This window comes from Pseudorca crassidens, chromosome 10 (assembly GCF_039906515.1).
Source record: "Pseudorca crassidens isolate mPseCra1 chromosome 10, mPseCra1.hap1, whole genome shotgun sequence".
Classification (NCBI taxonomy): Eukaryota; Metazoa; Chordata; class Mammalia; order Artiodactyla; family Delphinidae; genus Pseudorca; species Pseudorca crassidens.
The window spans coordinates 57,514,471-57,533,408 of record NC_090305.1 but is presented as its reverse complement, the minus strand read 5'-3'; positions in this window follow the sequence as shown (position 1 = coordinate 57,533,408).

The window sequence follows — 18,938 nt, the reverse complement described above, 5'->3', positions numbered from 1 at the left end:
CCAAGAAGAAGATATAACAATTGTAAATATTTATGCACCCAACATAGGAGCACCTCAATACATAAGGCAAATACTGACAGCCATAAAAGGGGAAATCGACAGTAACACATTCATAGTAGGGGACTTTAACATCCCACTTTCACCAATGGACAGATCATCCAAAATGAAAATAAATAAGGAAACACAAGCTTTAAATGATACATTAAACGAGATGGACTTAATTGATATTTATAGGACATTCCATCCAAAAACAACAGAATACACATTTTTCTCAAGTGCTCATGGAACATTCTCCAGAATAGATCATATCTTGGGTCACAAATCAAGCCTTGGTAAATTTAAGAAAATTGAAATTGTATCAAGTATCTTTTCCGACCACAATGCTATGAGACATCAATTACAGGAAAAGATCTGTAAAAAATACAAACACATGGAGGCTAAACAATACACTACTTAATAACGAAGTGATCACTGAAGAAATCAAAGAGGAAATCAAAAAATACCTAGAAACAAATGACAATGGAGACACGACGACTCAAAATCTATGGGATGCAGCAAAAGCAGTTCTAAGAGGGAATTTTATAGCAATACAATCCTACCTTAAGAAACAGGAAACATCTCGAATAAACAACCTAACCTTCCACCTAAAGCAATTAGAGAAAGAAGAACAAAAAAACCCCAAAGTTAGCAGAAGGAAAGAAATCATAAAAATCAGATCAGAAATAAATGAAAAAGAAATGAAGGAAACGACAGCAAAGAGCAATAAAACTAAAAGCTGGTTCTTTGAAAGGATAAACAAAATTGATAAACCATTAGCCAGACTCATCAAGAAAAAAAGGGAGAAGACTCAAATCAATAGAATTAGAAATGAAAAAGGAGAAGTAACAACTGACACTGCAGAAATACAAAAGATCATGAGAAATTACTACAAGCAACTCTATGCCAATAAAATGGACAACCTGGAAGAAATGGACAAATTCTTAGAAAGGCAAAACCTGCCAAGACTGAATCAGGAAGAAATAGAAAATATGAACAGACCAATCACAATCACTGAAATTGAAACTGTGAATAAAAATCTTCCAACAAGCAAAAGCCCAGGACCAAATGGCTTCACAGGCGAATTCTAACAAACATTTAGAGAAGAGCTATCACCTATCCTTCTCAAACTCTTCCAAAATATAGCAGAGGGAGGAACACTCCCCAACTCATTCTACGAGGCCACCATCACCCTGATACCAAAACCAGACAAGGATGTCACAAAGAAAGAAAGCTACAGGCCAATATCACTGATGAACATAGATGCAAAAATCCTCAACAAACTATTAGCAAACAGAATCCAACAGCACATTAAACGGATCATACACCATGATCAAGTGGGGTTTATTCCAGGAATGCAAGGATTCTTCAATATACGCAAATCAATCAACGTGATACACCATATTAACAAATTGAAGGAGAAAAACCATATGATCATCTCAATAGATGCAGAGAAAGCTTTTGACAAAATTCAACACCCAGTTATGATAAAAACCCTGCAGAAAGTAGGCATAGAGGGAACTTTCCTCAACATAATAAAGGCCATATATGACAAACCCACAGCCAACATCGTCCTCAATGGTGAAAAACTGAAAGCATTTCCACTAAGATCAGGAACAAGACAAGGTTGCCCACTCTCACCACTCTTATTCAACATAGTTTTGGAAGTTTTAGCCACAGCAATCAGAGAAGAAAATGAAATAAAAGGAATCCAAATCGGAAAAGAATAAGTAAAGCTGTCACCTTTGCAGATGACATGATACTATACATAGAGAATCCTAAAGATGTTACCAGAAAACTACTAGAGCTAATCAATGAATTTGGTAAAGTAGCAGGATACAAAATTAATGCACAGAAATCTCTGGCATTCCTACACACTAAGGATGAAAAATCTGAAAGTGAAATCAAGAAAACACTCCCATTTACCACTGCAACAAAAAGAATAAAATATCTAGGAATAAACCTACCTAAGGAGACAAAAGACCTGTATGCAGAAAATTATAAGACACTGATGAAAGAAATTAAAGATGATACAAATAGATGGAGAGATATACCATGTTCTTGGATTGGAAGAATCAACATTGTGAAAATGACTCTACTACCCAAAGCAATCTACAGATTCAATGCAATCCCTATCAAACTACCACTGGCATTTTCACAGAACTAGAACAAAAAATTACACAATTTGTATGGAAACACAAAAGACCCCGAATAGCCAAAGCAATCTTGAGAACGAAAAATGGAGCTGGAGGAATCAGGCTTCCTGACTTCAGACTATACTACAAAGCTACAGTAATCAAGATAGTATGGTACTGGCACAAAAACAGAAAGATAGATCAATGGAACAGGATAGAAAGCCCAGAGATAAACCCACGCACATATGGTCACCTTATCTTTGACAAAGGAGGCAGGAATGTACAGTGGAGAAAGGACAGCCTCTTCAATAAGTGGTGCTGGGAAAACTGGACAGCTACATGTAAAAGTATGAGATTAGATCACTTCCTAACACCATACACAAAAATAAGCTCAAAATGGATTAAAGACCTAAATGTAAGGCCAGAAAGTATCAAACTCTTAGAGGAAAACATAGGCAGGACACTCTATGACATAAATCACAGCAAGGTCCTTTTTGACCCACCTCCTAGAGAAATGGAAATAAAAACAAAAGTAAACAAATGGGACCTAATGAAACTTAAAAGCTTTTGCGCAGCAAAGGAAACCATAAGCAAGACCAAAAGACAACCCTCAGAATGGGAGAAAATATTTGCAAATGAAGCAACTGACAAAGGATTAATCTCCAAAATTTATATGCAGCTCATGCAGCTTGATAACAAAAAAACAAACAACCCAATCCAAAAATGGGCAGAAGACCTAAATAGACATTTCTCCAAAGAAGATATACAGAGTGCCAACAAACACATGAAAGAATGCTCAACATCACTAATCATTAGAGAAATGCAAATCAAAACTACAATGAGATATCATCTCACACTGGTCAGAATGGCCATCATCAAAAAATCTAGAAACAATAAATGCTGGAGAGGGTGTGGAGAAAAGGGAACCCTCTTACACTGTTGGTGGGAATGTAAATTGATACAGCCACTGTGGAGAACAGTATGGAGGTTCCTTAAAAAACTACAAATAGAACTACCATATGACCCAGCAATCCCACTACTGGGCATATACCCTGAGAAAACCATAATTCAAAAAGAGTCATGTACCAAAATGTTCACTGCAGCTCTATGGAAACAACCTAAGTGTCCATCATCGGATGAATGGATAAAGAAGATGTGGCACATATATACAATGGAATATTACTCAGCCATAAAAAGAAACGAAATTGAGCTATTTGTAATGAGGTGGATAGACCTAGAGTCTGTCACACAGAGTGAAGTAAGTCAGAAAGAGAGAGACAAATACTGTATGCTAACACATATATATGGAATTTAAGGGAAAAAAATGTCATGAAAAACCTAGGGGTGAAACAGGAATAAAGACACAGACTTACTAGAAAAAAAAAAAAAAGAAGTTGGAGAAGACACAGAGAGAATATGATGAAATAATTTAATTCTTTTAGCCTACATTCTTTGAGAAGTTACTTGGTGTGGCCATTTTACATCTGTCATCTTATCAGTCTTCAACAGTTTCACGAGGCAGGTACTATTATTATTTTTGTTTTACCAACAAGGAGAGTGAGGCCGATATTATATAACTTGCTTAGTCACACAGTAAGTGGAGTTGTACTTCACCCTAGTAGATGGACTGTAGTCTTTATTTATTACTTATTTTCTATATAAGGATGGCAGAAACATGTTCTTCTCCTCCCCTTCTCCCGCCGCATCCAAGAAATCCAATACGCATGTAGGTGTACTTTGCATGTCCTGGGGTAGATGGCAAATGTCTGAGATCATTGAAAGGCACGAGGTGAGCTCATCCTGCTCACATGGACATCCTGCCTTCCTATCTGACCCCAGGTGTGCTAAAAGTGTTGGGAAGCTTCACAAAGAATGCATTGGGCTTTTGGTAAGGCTTTCTGTATCTCTGGTAGATGTGGCCAAAGCGGCCGGAACTCTTGGTGATTGCATCCAGATGTTGCCTTTAGCTGGAAAACAAACTCTACCTCAGCCTCCTTCTGGATCCAACAGAAGTTTTGGGTTTAGTGTACTTCTTGGTGGATTTGCTGACACATTTCTTTTTATTTAGGGCCAAATGTTCTGAAAGCAGAGCCTGCATTGTATTTGCCAAACACGCATAAGAGCACAAACAAAACTCATGTTTGCAAGCCCCAAATAAGTGCTTCTTATGCCTTAAGTGTTTCTGGAAACCATCCAGCACCACAGTGTGTAAGCTCTCTGAACAATTCTTCATAATTGTGTATGCAAAGGATGTATATTCACAATGGCGTGAATGTCTCTAATTGCCTTTGATTACATGGCACGCTCTGTCCTACCCTCCTGAAATGAGGGTTCTTTAAAAACCAATGGCTTCCTAAATTTGATATAGGTTCCTGTGGAGTGGAATTTTGTACAATGGAATTTTCTAATTGGAGCTGGGATGAAAAGAGAGGGAGGAGAAATGGAAGGGACACCAAATTCTAAACAAATAAAAGAAAAATCCAAATGTAAATTATTACATCCACTGCTTTTCTCCCAAACAACTCTGGAGGCAGAATAGAATTGGCTCCTTGGCCAAGTTCCTGCTGGGTGGTGGACTTGTGCAGCCTTAAACAGCCATCTGATGCTTCTTAGAGTCTTGTTGGATAAATGTAAAATTCAAAAGGGCCAACAATAGGCAAGACAGAAGATGTGGGAGAAGTGTGTTTCATATTTTCTATTCATGCCTTCATAGTCTCCAGTAGCCATCCCTCCCTGTCCATGCTGGGGATGGGGTTGAACAAGACTCATGAGGGACCCTACTCATCAGATGGTGGTTGCCCGTGTGGACTGTCTGGATGGGGGATGGAGAGATTCTCCAGGATTACTTCACACTAGATGACAAGGAGTAAATGGGTTGGCCGCTGGCAGTTGGTGATCCTTATCAGAAGACAATGGAAAGGACAACAACTTAGCACCATCTTGTTTTACTCAAAACTCTTCAGTACTCAGGCTACAAAGCTGAGCTGATTCCTGCCTGCTCTGGGTCCATTCATGTCCCTCGGGGCTAGGCCTACTTTTTGTTTATATATTTGCTTAGTCATTCACACTGGGGGAAAACTAATCAGACATAACAAATAAGTGCAGAGGTATGCTGACAGGGAAATATTTTATAGGCTACATATTTTATCAATTATACCCAGTTGTCACACAAACATTGTACATGTGCTTCAAGCAGAAAACTTAAAGCCAGCAGTGATACACATCATAACCAGTTTTCTCTGGAGTCTGAAGAATACTGTTGACCACACAATGTTAAAAAAAAAAAACCCTTCTTAGCCATAGCTTCATAGCCAAAATTTTTCTTAATGAATTGAACCTGAATTTACCATTTTACAAAAGGCAACAAGAATACCAATCACACAAATGGACTACATACTCACACACGAGAAGACAGAACTGTCACAAATGCAATGAGAGGAGGACGGTTATGGAGTCCCAAACACTTCCCAACACAAATGCTCCTCAACATCAGACACACGTCAGAACCAACGGTCAAAATGCCCAGATAGCACCTCATGCTCAAAAGAAAAGTTTGCCATGTGCGCACCGGTGGACTTACTCGGTCTTGGAGCTCGTCAGCTCGTCCTGAGGCATCTTTCCGTGGCACCAAGGAAAAGCGTTTGTTGGCAGCCAGTGTCGAACAGGGGAGAAACAGGGCGGGTTCCCAAAACGAATGGTTTGGGCAGCTGCTAGGAATGTCCCCCCAAATCCCCTCCCGGGACCAGTGACGCATAAGTAGCGAGCTCCTCGCAACCACACTGGTGCGACGTCATGGCGGCGGCTCTGCTGGTGGGGAAGGAACCGCCCCCAACCCACTGTGAGCCAGATATCGCGAGAGCGCAGTCTCGTGCTGGGAGCCAAAAAGCTGTTAGCGAAAGTGGGTCCAGTAGCTTACTGCTCAAAAGCCAATAAAGAGGGCTTCCCTGGTGGCGCAGTGGTTGAGAGTCCCCCTGCTGATGCAGGGGACACGGGTTTGTGCCCCGGTCCGGAAAGATCCCACATGCCGCGGAGCGGCTGGGCCCGTGAGCCATGGCCGCTGAGCCAGCGCGTCTGGAGCCTGTGCTCCGCAACGGGAGAGGCCACAACAGTGAGAGGCCCGCATACCAAAAAAAAAAAAAAAAAAAAAAAAAGCCAATAAAGAGGCAAGGTGGGTGGAAAGGGAAGTTTTTTTTATGTTAGAGGCTAGCAACCCAGCAGTGGAGAGGCATAGGGCAAGGGCTTTTATAGGTGAAGGGAGAGGGCTACATGCAGAAACAGCAGAGTCAGCTCTGACAGGCATCTTGAAATTGATCATGCGGTGGTCTGATCAGCATCATCTTGATTGTTTTAATTACAGTTAGTTTTCAGTTCGAGGCTTAGTTTGTTCCCATTTATTTGAGGCCAGTTCTCAGAACTGTGGCAGCTTAAGTCATGGCTACAGTCTGGTCATCATCATGTATTGAATGGTTAACTTCTTCCACCTGGTGAGGGTTTCAGTCTCTACAAAACAGCTCAAAGGATATGGGTTGTCTTCCTGCCCCTTCCCCCAGTGCTTGGTGTCTTGTAATGTTTCAGACAGAGAAAATTGCTCAATAAAAATGCAACTCTACTTTTCTTAGCTGTGCTCTAGACCATGGCTTTTTTGGTTAGTATTTGAGTTCTGTTTGTTTGTTTGTTTGTTTTTGGCCACGCCACGAGGCTTGTGGGATCTTAGTTCCCCCACCAGGGATCGAGCCCAGGCCCCTGACAGTGAAAGCACTGAGTCCTAACCACTGGACCACCAGGGAATTCCCTGTTTGTGGTTTTTGTTTGGGTTCTGCAGGGGATAAATCCAATTCATCTGTTTGGAATTGGGGAATGAAGAAGTTCAGTGAGTAAGAGTGGGGAGCATAGATATATGTCTTTGCAATAAAATACCATTTATTGAGCTATATGCACAATGAGCACTGCATTAAGGGCCTTTTGAAACATTTTCCCCTCCAACAGATATGCAAGGCACATATTATTATTGCATTTTAACCAATGGGGAGACTGTCAGTCAGAGAGCATCAGACACTCTCCAGGCTTTGGAATATAACTGGATATGTCTGAATCCAGAAGACGTGATTTTTCTGATAATAGTCAGACTCATTTTGGAATTGCCAGGGTCTGTCCTCCAGTCCCTTTTTCCCTTGGATTCCCTTTTCCTAATCCCCAGTGCTCAGTGACAAGTCCTAGTGTGATCCTCTAGTACACTGAAGATTGATCTGATAGCAATAATTTATACTACTGCATTACTGATGTTCTATTTTGGAATGCATTTCAGAAATGGGGTTTTGGAGACTAGTTTCATGAAGAAGAGCTAACTTTTCCCAAAGGGCCTTACAGAAGTCTGAAGATGCTGGAATAAGGTTTGCCAGCATTGCTGCTTACAGAGTTTTGGTGGACAGAAATGAGGCCAAACAAGATAGTACCCTGCAAAGGGACCATGGTGCCCCTCCTAGATCCCCTATATTGAGCTGGTGTACCAGCTTCCCAGCTTCCCTGAATGTTGGCTGCTAATGTTTCACAGCTGGAAAATTGTCCTGGGCTGAGGGAAGATACCTGGCCTGAAGAGCTACGGAAGTGACTAACATGACAAAGTGAGAGAGTGGCATGGACATATATACACTACCAAATGTAAAATGGATAGCTAGTGGGAAGCAGCCGCATAGCACAGGGAGATCAGGTCGGTGGTTTGTGACCACCTAGCGGGGTGGGATAGGGAGGGTGGGAGGGAGGGAGACGCAAGAGAGAAGAGATATGGGCACATGTGTATATGTATAACTGATTCACTTTGTTATAAAGCAGAAACTAACACACCATTGTAAAGCAATTATACTCCAATAAAGATGTTGAAAAGAAAAACACACACAAAAAAACAAGTAGCCCCTCTGTAGATCAGGATAAGGCCAGACTAACTACACCTGAGCCTCTTCCTGTTCTCTTTGTTTCTCAAGTTCTTCACCTGTGAAATAGGAATAATAATAGTGCCTATCTCCTAGGATTTTAGTGAGGATTAAATGTGACAATACATGTGTATCACTCAGAGTTCGATCAGAGAAGCAGAACTGCTGTAAGTTACATAGAAAACAAAATTATTATAAGGATTGGACTTTGCAATTGTAGAAACTGGTGGAGGAATCTATGCCAGGCTGTTGTCTCTTCATCTAATGTTAAGCTTTAAGTAGCTTTATTTTTTTCCCCAAGTTTTATTGAGATTCAATTGACATGTAACGTTGTATTCGTTTATAAAGTAACTTTAGGTTAAGCAGGTCAGCAGTAAGCTAGGAAAAGTGGGTGTGATTGAGAACAAAGACAAACTGGAGCCCATGAGAGTGAACTGGGACCCATGTCTGTCTCTCCTCACCTGCAAAACTCAGTGCCATGGCTGACATGCAGGAGAAGCTGGTGCCCTTCACCAAGACATCATGGATGCCTGTGGAGAAGCTGCAGGAGGAAACAGAGCAAGAGTTGGAGGAATTGACCATGACCACACGAGCCAGCTGCCATAGTGCCTGGTGCCTCATCCTGACCTTTGAAGCGTAAAAAATATGGTGGCTGCTTCACTTCCACATTTCAAGTCTCATGCAGAATTTCTCTTGTGACTACACTGACCTGGAACCACTCAGAGAAGGGCATTCTGGGAGATGTAGCTCCAGCTCAGCTATGTGGTCACAGTGCAAAGCCTACAAAGCCCGCACAGCGCGTTAAAGACTGGGCATGTAGTATGATAATAAATGTTAATTATCGGTGTGGCTGAATTATGAGGAGAAACAGGCAGAGGGTTTCTGGTCTGAGAAAACCAGGAAGAAGGGTGTTGGTCCCCAAGGATCCACTGGAGGTGCACGTTTGAGGTGGAGGGTGTTACTCTGCGAGGTGGAAATCTTTCTGCTTCCTGATGTCATAGTTGCCGACACTGTCCCCAGCTGGCAAGTTGGACCTCCATCATCTTGCGGCATATCAGAGCACTCTCCCCCTCCTGATGCACAAAGGCCTTCCTTCTTAGCCCTTCTTGAGCACCTTTTCTTCTGAGAAGAGGCTGACTGTAGCCAGAGGAACTCAGCTCGAAGGGGGAACTCTGTGTTTTGCGCGACTGGTGCCTCAGCCTCTGGAGTTTTGGCTTACTTGCTTGTGTGACGTCAGTAACTCACACTGTTTACCCAATCAGAGCACCCTCTGCCTCAATAACACCCACCCCTCCCCATGCTGTCCCATAAGACTCCTAACAATGTTAGGAGAATGGTGGGCTTTCTCCAAGAGACCCCAACCATGCTCTCTGTGGAGCCCTGTTGACACTCCGAGCGCTCCCGTGAAGCACTGACTGGTCTTCACGTATGAACTGAAAGTAAACAAGAGTGAAGAATCTGTAAAAAGCCCTCTGATGTATCCCCTCCATGCCTCAGTTTATTTGTATGGAAGATAAGGTTGTCAACCACCTTCCTCAAAAGGATATTCTGAGGTTTCACACTGGAGACTTGACATTTATTAACCAGGGTCATATGAAAGCCCTGATTTAATCTCCAGAAAAATGCTTTGTGTTTCAGTCATAGGGACCATATAAGCATAAAGAATTTTGCCCATAGCTCTTGAAGAAGGCTGCAGTCAGTCAACAGGGGCGTGGGCCAATCCTTGGCATGTTCTGTTTATAGCTGTGTCCAGACAAGTGGAGAATCAGAGAAGATCAGTGTATACTAGGCCGGTTTATTAACTATTAACTGTTCACATACGGAACAAAGATAGTCCGAAAATATTTACCGTAGAATAGAAGCCTTCGAGTCAACAGGTTACAACTGGGCAACAGCCTCTTAATAGGATAATACCACTCTTGGGGGACAACAGTAAATATTGTTGAGCCTTCTGTGTGCCGGCGACTACACTATACACTCATATAAATATCTCCTTTAATTCTCTCAATAATTCTTCTAGGTGGGTATTATTATCTTTGAGGCTCAGAAAGGTCTAGTAATTCGTCCAAGGCCACAAGCTAGGAAGGAACTAAATCAGGGTTCTAACCTAAGTTGTATTAAAAAAGTCCATGCTCTTCTCACTGTATTATCAAACACCAATAGTTGCCTTCTGGGTGAACAGCTATATTATTAAGCACTTGCTATGCTCTTTTTGTGGTGAAATGGTAATATAGGTAAAGTAAAGATAAAACAATCTTTTAAGGACTATAGCTATCATATTTTAGAGTGCACAATTATTATGAGTTCTTATTGGCATAATATATTAATTAACCATATTAGTATAATATAATTAAATTAGTATACCTAGACTTATAAAAAAGCAAATAATGTCACTATCCTTGTGTGTTTGTCAAACAGATTATACTCCTTGAAAGAAAGATTGTGTGGGGATTCCCTGGCAGTCCAGTGGTTAGGACTCCGTGCTTTCACCGCCGAGGGTGAGGGTTCAATCCCGGGTTAGGGAACTAAGATCCTGTAAGCCTTGCAGCGCAGCCAAAAAGAAAAAAAAAAAAGATTGTTTAAGTGGAAAACTAGTAACAGCTGAATCCTTGTGAAGGGGAGGCCAAATACATCCAGTTCTGGGAAGGAAGCTCCAAGGAACTGAAGAATACAAATGTTAAAGAGAAACCAGAAGCATGATTTTAAAAAGCTTACTTGTGCGGTAAAATCATGGTACTTCAGGTCATTCCATTTCTGCTGTTTGGTCAGGAGTGTAATGTCTATTTCTCCAAGAGTAAATCATCACCAAGAATCCCTCATTGCTTCTTGTCTGCGGTATGTTGGAAAGGTGACTTTGCAAAAGTAGTCTATTTGCTGTAATTATCCAAATTTCAAATTAGAAACACAATAAAAATCCTTTTGTGTTCAGCATGGAAAGAAGACATTGGTAAGCAAATGAGCATGCATTTCACTCACATCAACAGTCAGCTGAGCTTACTCAATACATTTTACTTTTAACATCACTCATAACTTGAGATTTAAAAATAATAAAATGCAAACAATTCCCAGTCTTTTTCCCCATTCCCCCACCCAACCTGAGGTGTGTCTAAAAGCAATACAGATGGAAAGGGGTAGGTGTACAAAGGGCCTTGTGGAGCCATGTCAGCAAGTGCTTTGTAAGTTGTTTTTCTGGAGGTGGTGATGAATCTGCCTCACTTTGTGACAGGGACTGGAACTGCATTCCCTGCCAAGGACAGAACAAAATCCAATCTCTAGTCCAGGTCCTGAATTTGATCTCTAACCTGGTGGGCTTTGCTGACTGATTTAACATGCTACCGGCAGACGTCATGGTCGTCTATTGCCATGACACGGATGTGCTAATAGATGGTGTGCTGGTCATGACAGATCGGGCTGGGGATTTTCCTGATGATGTCAATACTCACGGTACTCTGAACTTACCACAAAGATAGTGATTTCCTTCTCCAAGGCAATCCAGCCTGGCATTCTACCCTCAAGGAGTTTAGGGTATATTCACTGAAATAAATGTAAAAAAATTACCACCAGTCAAGCAAGAAGTGACAGATGCCAGCTAAGTGGTTCTGGTCAGGGTTATGCCACTTCAGAGGTGCTGAGCTTGGTCTGGGGCCACTGGACTTGCTGGGCTTGCTTCTGTAGAGCCTGGGAAGCCACTAGAGGGTTTTGAGCATGGAGGCAACAGGATCAAAACAATGCTGTAGGAAGATGATTCTGGCTTTGGGGCTGACTCTGAAAAAAACCCACTAGTCTTGTAGGTGGCACAAACTGGAGCTGTGATGTGATTCTCATCCAACAGTGATTGCTGTAATTTTTCTTTCTTTTAAAACTCCCTGAACCAATATTGAAAATTTCCAAGAATATTTTTAGAATCTCTTCTCTTAAAACTGGTTCCTTGGGACTTCCCTGGTGGTCCAGTGGTAAAGAATCCACCTTCCAATGCAGGGGATGCGGGTTCCATCCCTGGTTGGGGAACTAAGATCCTACATGCTGCGGGGCAACTAAGCCCACGTGCCACAACTACTGAGCTCGCGTGCCTCAACGAGAGAGCCTGTGTGCCGCAAACTACAGAGCCCACACGCCTTGGAGCCCACATGCCACAACTAGAGAGAAGCCTGTGTGCCCCGGCTAAGACCCGACGCAGCCAAAAAACTAAAGAAACAAACAAACAAACAAACAAACAAAAAACTAGCTTCTTTACAGTTTTCTCCAGGGAGCTAAAGAGAACATTTACTTAGGAAATGACTTTGGTGATTCATCCTAAATGTAGAGGGGGAAGCTGTGGTGGAGAGCCCTGGTTGGCATTTCCTTCCTCCAAGGGTCGGCACTAAAGAAGTGATTGGAGGTCCTTGCAAAGTGTCTCTCATTTCAGTCCCACGGCTGCTTGCTCTTGACTTCCTTGTCTTTGACAAAGCACATTAGCAAAAATAAATGAGAACATAGATGACCTGAATGCTTTAAGCATTTATTTAGTAGACACATATTGAGATTTACAGACTGCAGACATAGCTTTTCATTTTTGCCAGCATCCATTGAACATTAGTAAGATTATTCACATATTAGAACAACAAAAAAATCCAATTAATTCCTCAAAGCAGGAACCAGATGGACCATATTTTCTGAAAATGGTTTTAATCACATACACATACATACACACACACACACACACACACTAAAAAATTTGAGAGAAAAATCAAAACTGTAATTACAGAGCATTTTAAAATGAATGAAAATATGGTCAAAGCTGAACTCAGGAAAAGTTGTTGCCCTGGATTAGTTTTTACCTTAATAAAGAATGAAAATAAATGAATAAGCACATTTTCAAAGAGCTGGTTTAAATGGAGTAGTAGGGCTTCCCTCGTGGCGCAGTGGTTGAGAGTCCGCCTGCTGATGCAGGGGAGATGGGTTCGTGCCCTGGTGCGGGAAGATCCCACATGCCGCAGAGCGGCTGGGCCCGTGAGCCATGGCTGCTGAGCCTGCGCGTCCCGAGCCTGTGCTCCGCTACGGGAGAGGCCACAACAGTGAGGGGCCCGTGTACCGCAAAAAAAAAAAAAAAAAAAGGAGTAGTAGACAAACAAAAATACTGCCATGCATAGAAAACATGGGTGGGTAACCTGAGAACCTGAGTAAATGAGGCCAGTGTAGGAAATCTAAAGATGACCGACCATTTTTCTTGGACATAGGTATTTTCCTTTTCCAGGGTGTATGTTCAGTACTTCAGTATATCCTGACTTCCATGAAGACATGGAAGATGTTTAATAGCTGTTTAATCTTGATGATGAGATGATAAAAAAAGATCTGCCACTTTCTCATTTTTAAAAAGGAACTATAAAATAAATTGCTATTAACTTGTTAAAATTTCAAGGTACCACTAACAGTTTCTATTACCCACAGGAAGACTGAGGACTATTTAAAACTCCTTATTGGAAGCTAAGGAAAAAATATATTCCAAGGGTCAAAAACACCAGGTGTTATACAAAGCACACAACAGAATGGCAACTGAGAAAAATCTGAGAGATCGTTACAGGATGTCATCAAACTGTCGTTACAGGATGTCATTTTTTGTCCGAGTTGTTTGTAAGGGTTTTTGTTCTGTGATAAATCTGTGGAATGCAACTGCTCATTCAGTTTCCTGGGGATGCTATTTTGGGTGATGCTGAACTTTCTTTTATTCTCAGATTTATACCACCAGCCTACGCCCTGCTGGTCAGTATTTGCTAAAGTTATCGGAACATGAAAAAGCCACTCTTCCTTGTGAGTTTTTCATCCCTTGGGTACACAGATCCCACTTTCTTCTACTCCCTGCTGACTTAGATTCCAGAGTAGACTATCTTTCAGCCTTCATTTTTTACTATGATTGCCCACTTTTGTCCTTTGCAATACCTCATAGGTATCTTAGTGATATTGTAGGAAGAAAGGGGCTATTAGGTGGACCCGATATTATACAAGAATTCTCTACTGAAGAACTTTCCAAACGATATTCCTTGGAATGTTCTACTTGATGCTAATAGGTATTCCATAGTTCTAGATCACTTTATTTAAACCTAAGTTCTATTTGAGCACACAACACTTTTTCATAGCTACCTGGGTCTGTCTGTAGGCTGGGGCTGACAGGTTTCCTTCCTGGCTCTTTTGTCCTTGGAGCAGCCAGTGATCTGGACCAGCTTTTGGACTTCCATGGTGCTTCTTTTCTTTTTTTGCCTTTAAGCAATACTCGGCAGCAGGCTATTTACATGTGTTGTGATCTTCCCATTGATTTTATTTTTCTTTCTTTAATAGCAAAGAGGACAAACTCTAATAAGTTTCTACCATCTCACTAGTTGCTTTCAATATGTAATACAGATGCTGGACTCTTCATCCTGATGGGAGTGTGTGTGTGTGTGTGTGTGTGTGTGTGTGTGTGTGTGGTATAGAGCTGTGGGGGGGAGCAGTCTGTGAAATCAATCCTGCTGGTAGCCAGCTGGACATCTACATATGGGCTTTCTTTGCAGCCCCACTGCCCACGTTAGAGGTGCCTCAGATGTCTGCTAGTGATGGGAGGGTGAAAGAAGTTCTATTCTTCACCCCCTGGAGCCCTGAGGAAGGTTCAATCAGTTCTTCATTTCAAATTCACCACGATGGAATCCAATCCTACAGCACTGGTGGTGAAGTGCTGGGCACAGCGCCTGTGGTTTAGCTAGATGTGTGCCATCCCTTAGCTGGAGGCAGGGGGAGGTAAGGGGATGCAAGGCTTTTCCCTCACACTGTGAATATCTCCAGGCCCCCTTTTTCTTCTTCATATTAGCACTTTCCCCTCCTTTCCTGTCCCCTCACCTGGGTCTGTCTCCTGAGGTCTTCATCTCATCCCTATTCCAAAACTGTGGTCATTCTTCCAGCCATTTCTTGAGTTGTGGAAACCTTCAAGATTTTGGTAGGTTGAGATTGGTTCAGGATGGTGGAGTAGAAGGACATGTGCTTACTCCCTCTTGTGACAGCACCAGAATCACAACTAACTGCTGAACAATCATTGACAGGAAGACACTGGAACTCACCAAAAAAAGATACCCCACATCCAAAGACAAAGGAGAAGCTGCAATCAGATGGTAGGAAGGGCACAATCACAATAAAATCAAATCCCATAACCACTGGATGGGTGACTCACAGACTGGAGAACACTTATACCACAGAAGTCCACCCACTGGAGTGAAGGTTCTGAGCCCCACATCAGGCTTCCCAACCTGGGGGTCTGGCAACAGAAGGAGGAATTCTCAGAGAATCAGACTTTGAAGGCTAGCAGGATTTGACTGCAGGACTTTGACAGGACTGGGGGAAACAGAGACCCCATTCTTAGAGGGCACACACAAAGTAGTGTGCACATCAGGACCCAGGGGAAGGAGCAGTGACCCCCATAGAAGACTGAACCAGACCTACCTGCTAGTGTTGGAGGGTCTCCTGCAGAGGTAGAGGGCAGCTGTGGCTCACCATAGGGACAAGGACACTGGCAGCGGATGTTCTGGTAAGTACTCCTTGGTGTGATCCCTCCTAGAGTCTGCCATTAGCCCCACCGAAGAGCATGTAGGTTCCAGTGCTGGGTTGCCTCAGGCCAAACAACCAACAGGGAGGGAACTCAGCCCCAACCATCAGCAGACAAGCAGATTAAAGCTTTACTGAGCTCTGTCCACCAGAGCACACCCAGCTCTATCCATCACCAGTCCCTTCCCATTAGGAAGCTTGCACAAGCCTCTTAGATACCCTCACCCAACAGAAGGCAGACAGCAGACGCAAGAAGAACTACAATCCTGCAGCCTGGGAACAAAAACCACATTCACAAGAAGACAGACAAAATGAAAAGGCAGAGGACTCTGTACCAGATGAAGGAACAAGATAAAACCCCAGAAAATCAACTAAATGAAGTGGCAACCTTCCAGAAAAAGAATTCAGAATAATGATAGTGAACATGATCCAGGACCTTGGAAAAGGAATGGAGGCAAAGATCGAGAAGATGGAAGAAATGTTTAACAAAGACCTAGAAGAATTAAAGAACAAATAAACAGAGATGAACAATACAATAACTGAAATGAAAACTACACTAGAAGGAATCAATAGCAGAATAACTGAGGCAGAAGAACGGATAAGTGACCTGGAAGACAGAATGGTGGAATTCACTGCTGCGAGACACAATAAAGAAAAAAGAATGAAAAAAAATGAAGACAGCCTAAGACACCTCTGGGACGACACTAAATGCAACAACGTTCGCATTATAGGGGTCCCAGAAGGAGAAGAGAGAGAGAAAGGACCCGAGAAAATATTTGAAGAGATTATAGTCGAAAACTTCCCTAACATGGGAGAGGAAATAGCCACCCAAGTCCAGGAAGTGCAGAGAGTCCCAGGCAGGATGAACCCTAGGAGAAACACCCCAAGACACATAGTAATCAAACTGACAAAAATTAAAGACAAAGAAAAATTATTAAAACAAGGGAAAAATGACAAATAACATAAAAGGGAACTCCCATAAGGTTAAGAGCTGATTTCTTAGCAGAAACTCTACAAGCCAGAAGGGAGAGGCACGATATATTTAAAGTGATGAAAGGAAAGAAACTACATCCAAGATTACTGTACCCGGTAAGGATCTCATTCAGATTCAACAGAGAAATCAAAAGCCTTACAGACAAGCAAAAGCTAAGAGAATTCAGCACCACAAAACCAGCTCTACAACAAATGCTAAAGGAACTTCTTTAAGTAGGAAACACAAGAGAAGAAAAGGACCTACAGAAATAAACCCAAAACAATTAAGAAAATGGTAATAGGAACATACATATTGATAACAACCTTAAATGTGAATGGATTAAATGCTCCAACCGAAAGACACAGGCTTGCTTAATGGATACAAAAACAAGACCCATATATATGCTGTCTACAAGAAACCCACTTCAGACCTAGGGACACATACAGACTGAAAGTGAGGGGATGGAAAAAGATATTCCATGCAAATGGAAATCAAAAGAAAGCTGGAGTAGCAATTCTCATATCAGATAAAATGAACTTTAAAATAAAGAATTTTACAAGAGACAAGGAAGGACACTACATAATGATCAAGGGATCAATCCAAGAAGAAGATATAACAATTATACATATATATGCACCCAACATAGGAGCACCTCAATATATAAGGCAAATGCTAACAGCTATAAAAAAGGAAATCGACAGTAACACAATAATAGTGGGGGACTTTAACACCTCACTTACACCAATGGACAGATCATCCAAAATGAAAGTAAATAAGGAAACACAAGCTTTAAATGACACAATAGACCAGATAGAGATTTAATTGATATTTATAGGACATTCCTTCTGAAAACAGCAGATTACACTTTCTTCTCAAGTGCACACGGAACATTCTCCAGGATAGATCACATCTTGGGGCACAAATCAAGCCTCAGTAAATCAAAGAAAACTGAAATCACATCAATCATCTTTTCTGACCACAACACTATGAGATTAGAAATAAATTACAGGCAAAAAACCATAAAACCCACAAACACATGGAGGCTAAACAATGCATTACTAAATAACCAAGACATCACTGAAGAAATCAAAGAGGAGATAAAAAAAATACCTAGAGACAAATGATAGTGAAAATACGATGACCCAAAACCTATGGGATTCAGCAAAAGCAATTCTAAGAAGGAAGTTTATAGCAATACAATCCTACCTCAGGAAACAAGAACAATCTAAAGTAAACCATCTAAGCTTGCACCTAAAGGAACTAGAGAAAGAAGAACAAACAAAACCCAAAGTTAGCAGAAGGAAAGAAATCATAAAGATCAGAGCAGAAATAAATGAAAAAGAAACAAAGAAAACAAGAGCAAAGATCAATAAAACTAAAAGCTGGTTCTTTGAGAAGATAAACAAAATTGATAAACCATTAGCTAGACTCATCAAGAAAAAAACTGAAAGCATTTCCTCTAAGATCAGGAAGAAGACAAGGATGTCCACTCTTGCCACTATTATTCAACATAGCTTTGGAATTCCTAGCCATGGCAATCAGAGAAGAAAAAGAAATAAAAGGAATACAAATTGGAAAAAGAAGTAAAACTGTCACTGTTTGCAAATGACATGATACTATACACAGAGAGTCCTAAAGATGCCACCAGAAAACTACTAGCGCTAATCAATGAATTTGGTAAAGTAGCAGGATACAAAATTAATGCACAGAAATTTCTTGCTTTCCTATACACTAACAATGAAAGATCAGAAAGAGAAATTAATGAAACAATCCCATTCACCACTGCAACAAAGAGAACCTAGGAATAAACCTACCTAAGGAGGTAAAAGACCTGTATGCAGAAAACTATAAGACACTGATGAAAGAAATTGAAGATGGCACAAACAGATGGAGAGATATACCATGTTCTTACATTGGAAGAATCAATGTTGTGAAAATGACTATACTACCCAAAGCAATCTACAGGTTCAATGCAATCCCTATCAAATTACCAATGGCATTTTTTACAGAACTAGAACAAAGAAATCTTAAAATTTGTATGGAGACAGAAAAGACCCTGAATAGCCAAAGCAATCTTGAGGGAAACAGGGCTGGAGGAATCAGACTCCCTGACTTCAGACTACACTACAAAGCTATAGTAATCAAGACAATATGGTACTGGCACAAAAACAGAAATGTAGATCAATGGAACAGGATAGAAAGCCCGGAGATAAACCCACACACCTATGGTAAACTAATCTATGACAAAGGAGGCAAGGATATATAATGGAGAAAAGACAGTTTCTTCAATAAGTGGTGCTGGGAAAAATGGACAGCTACATG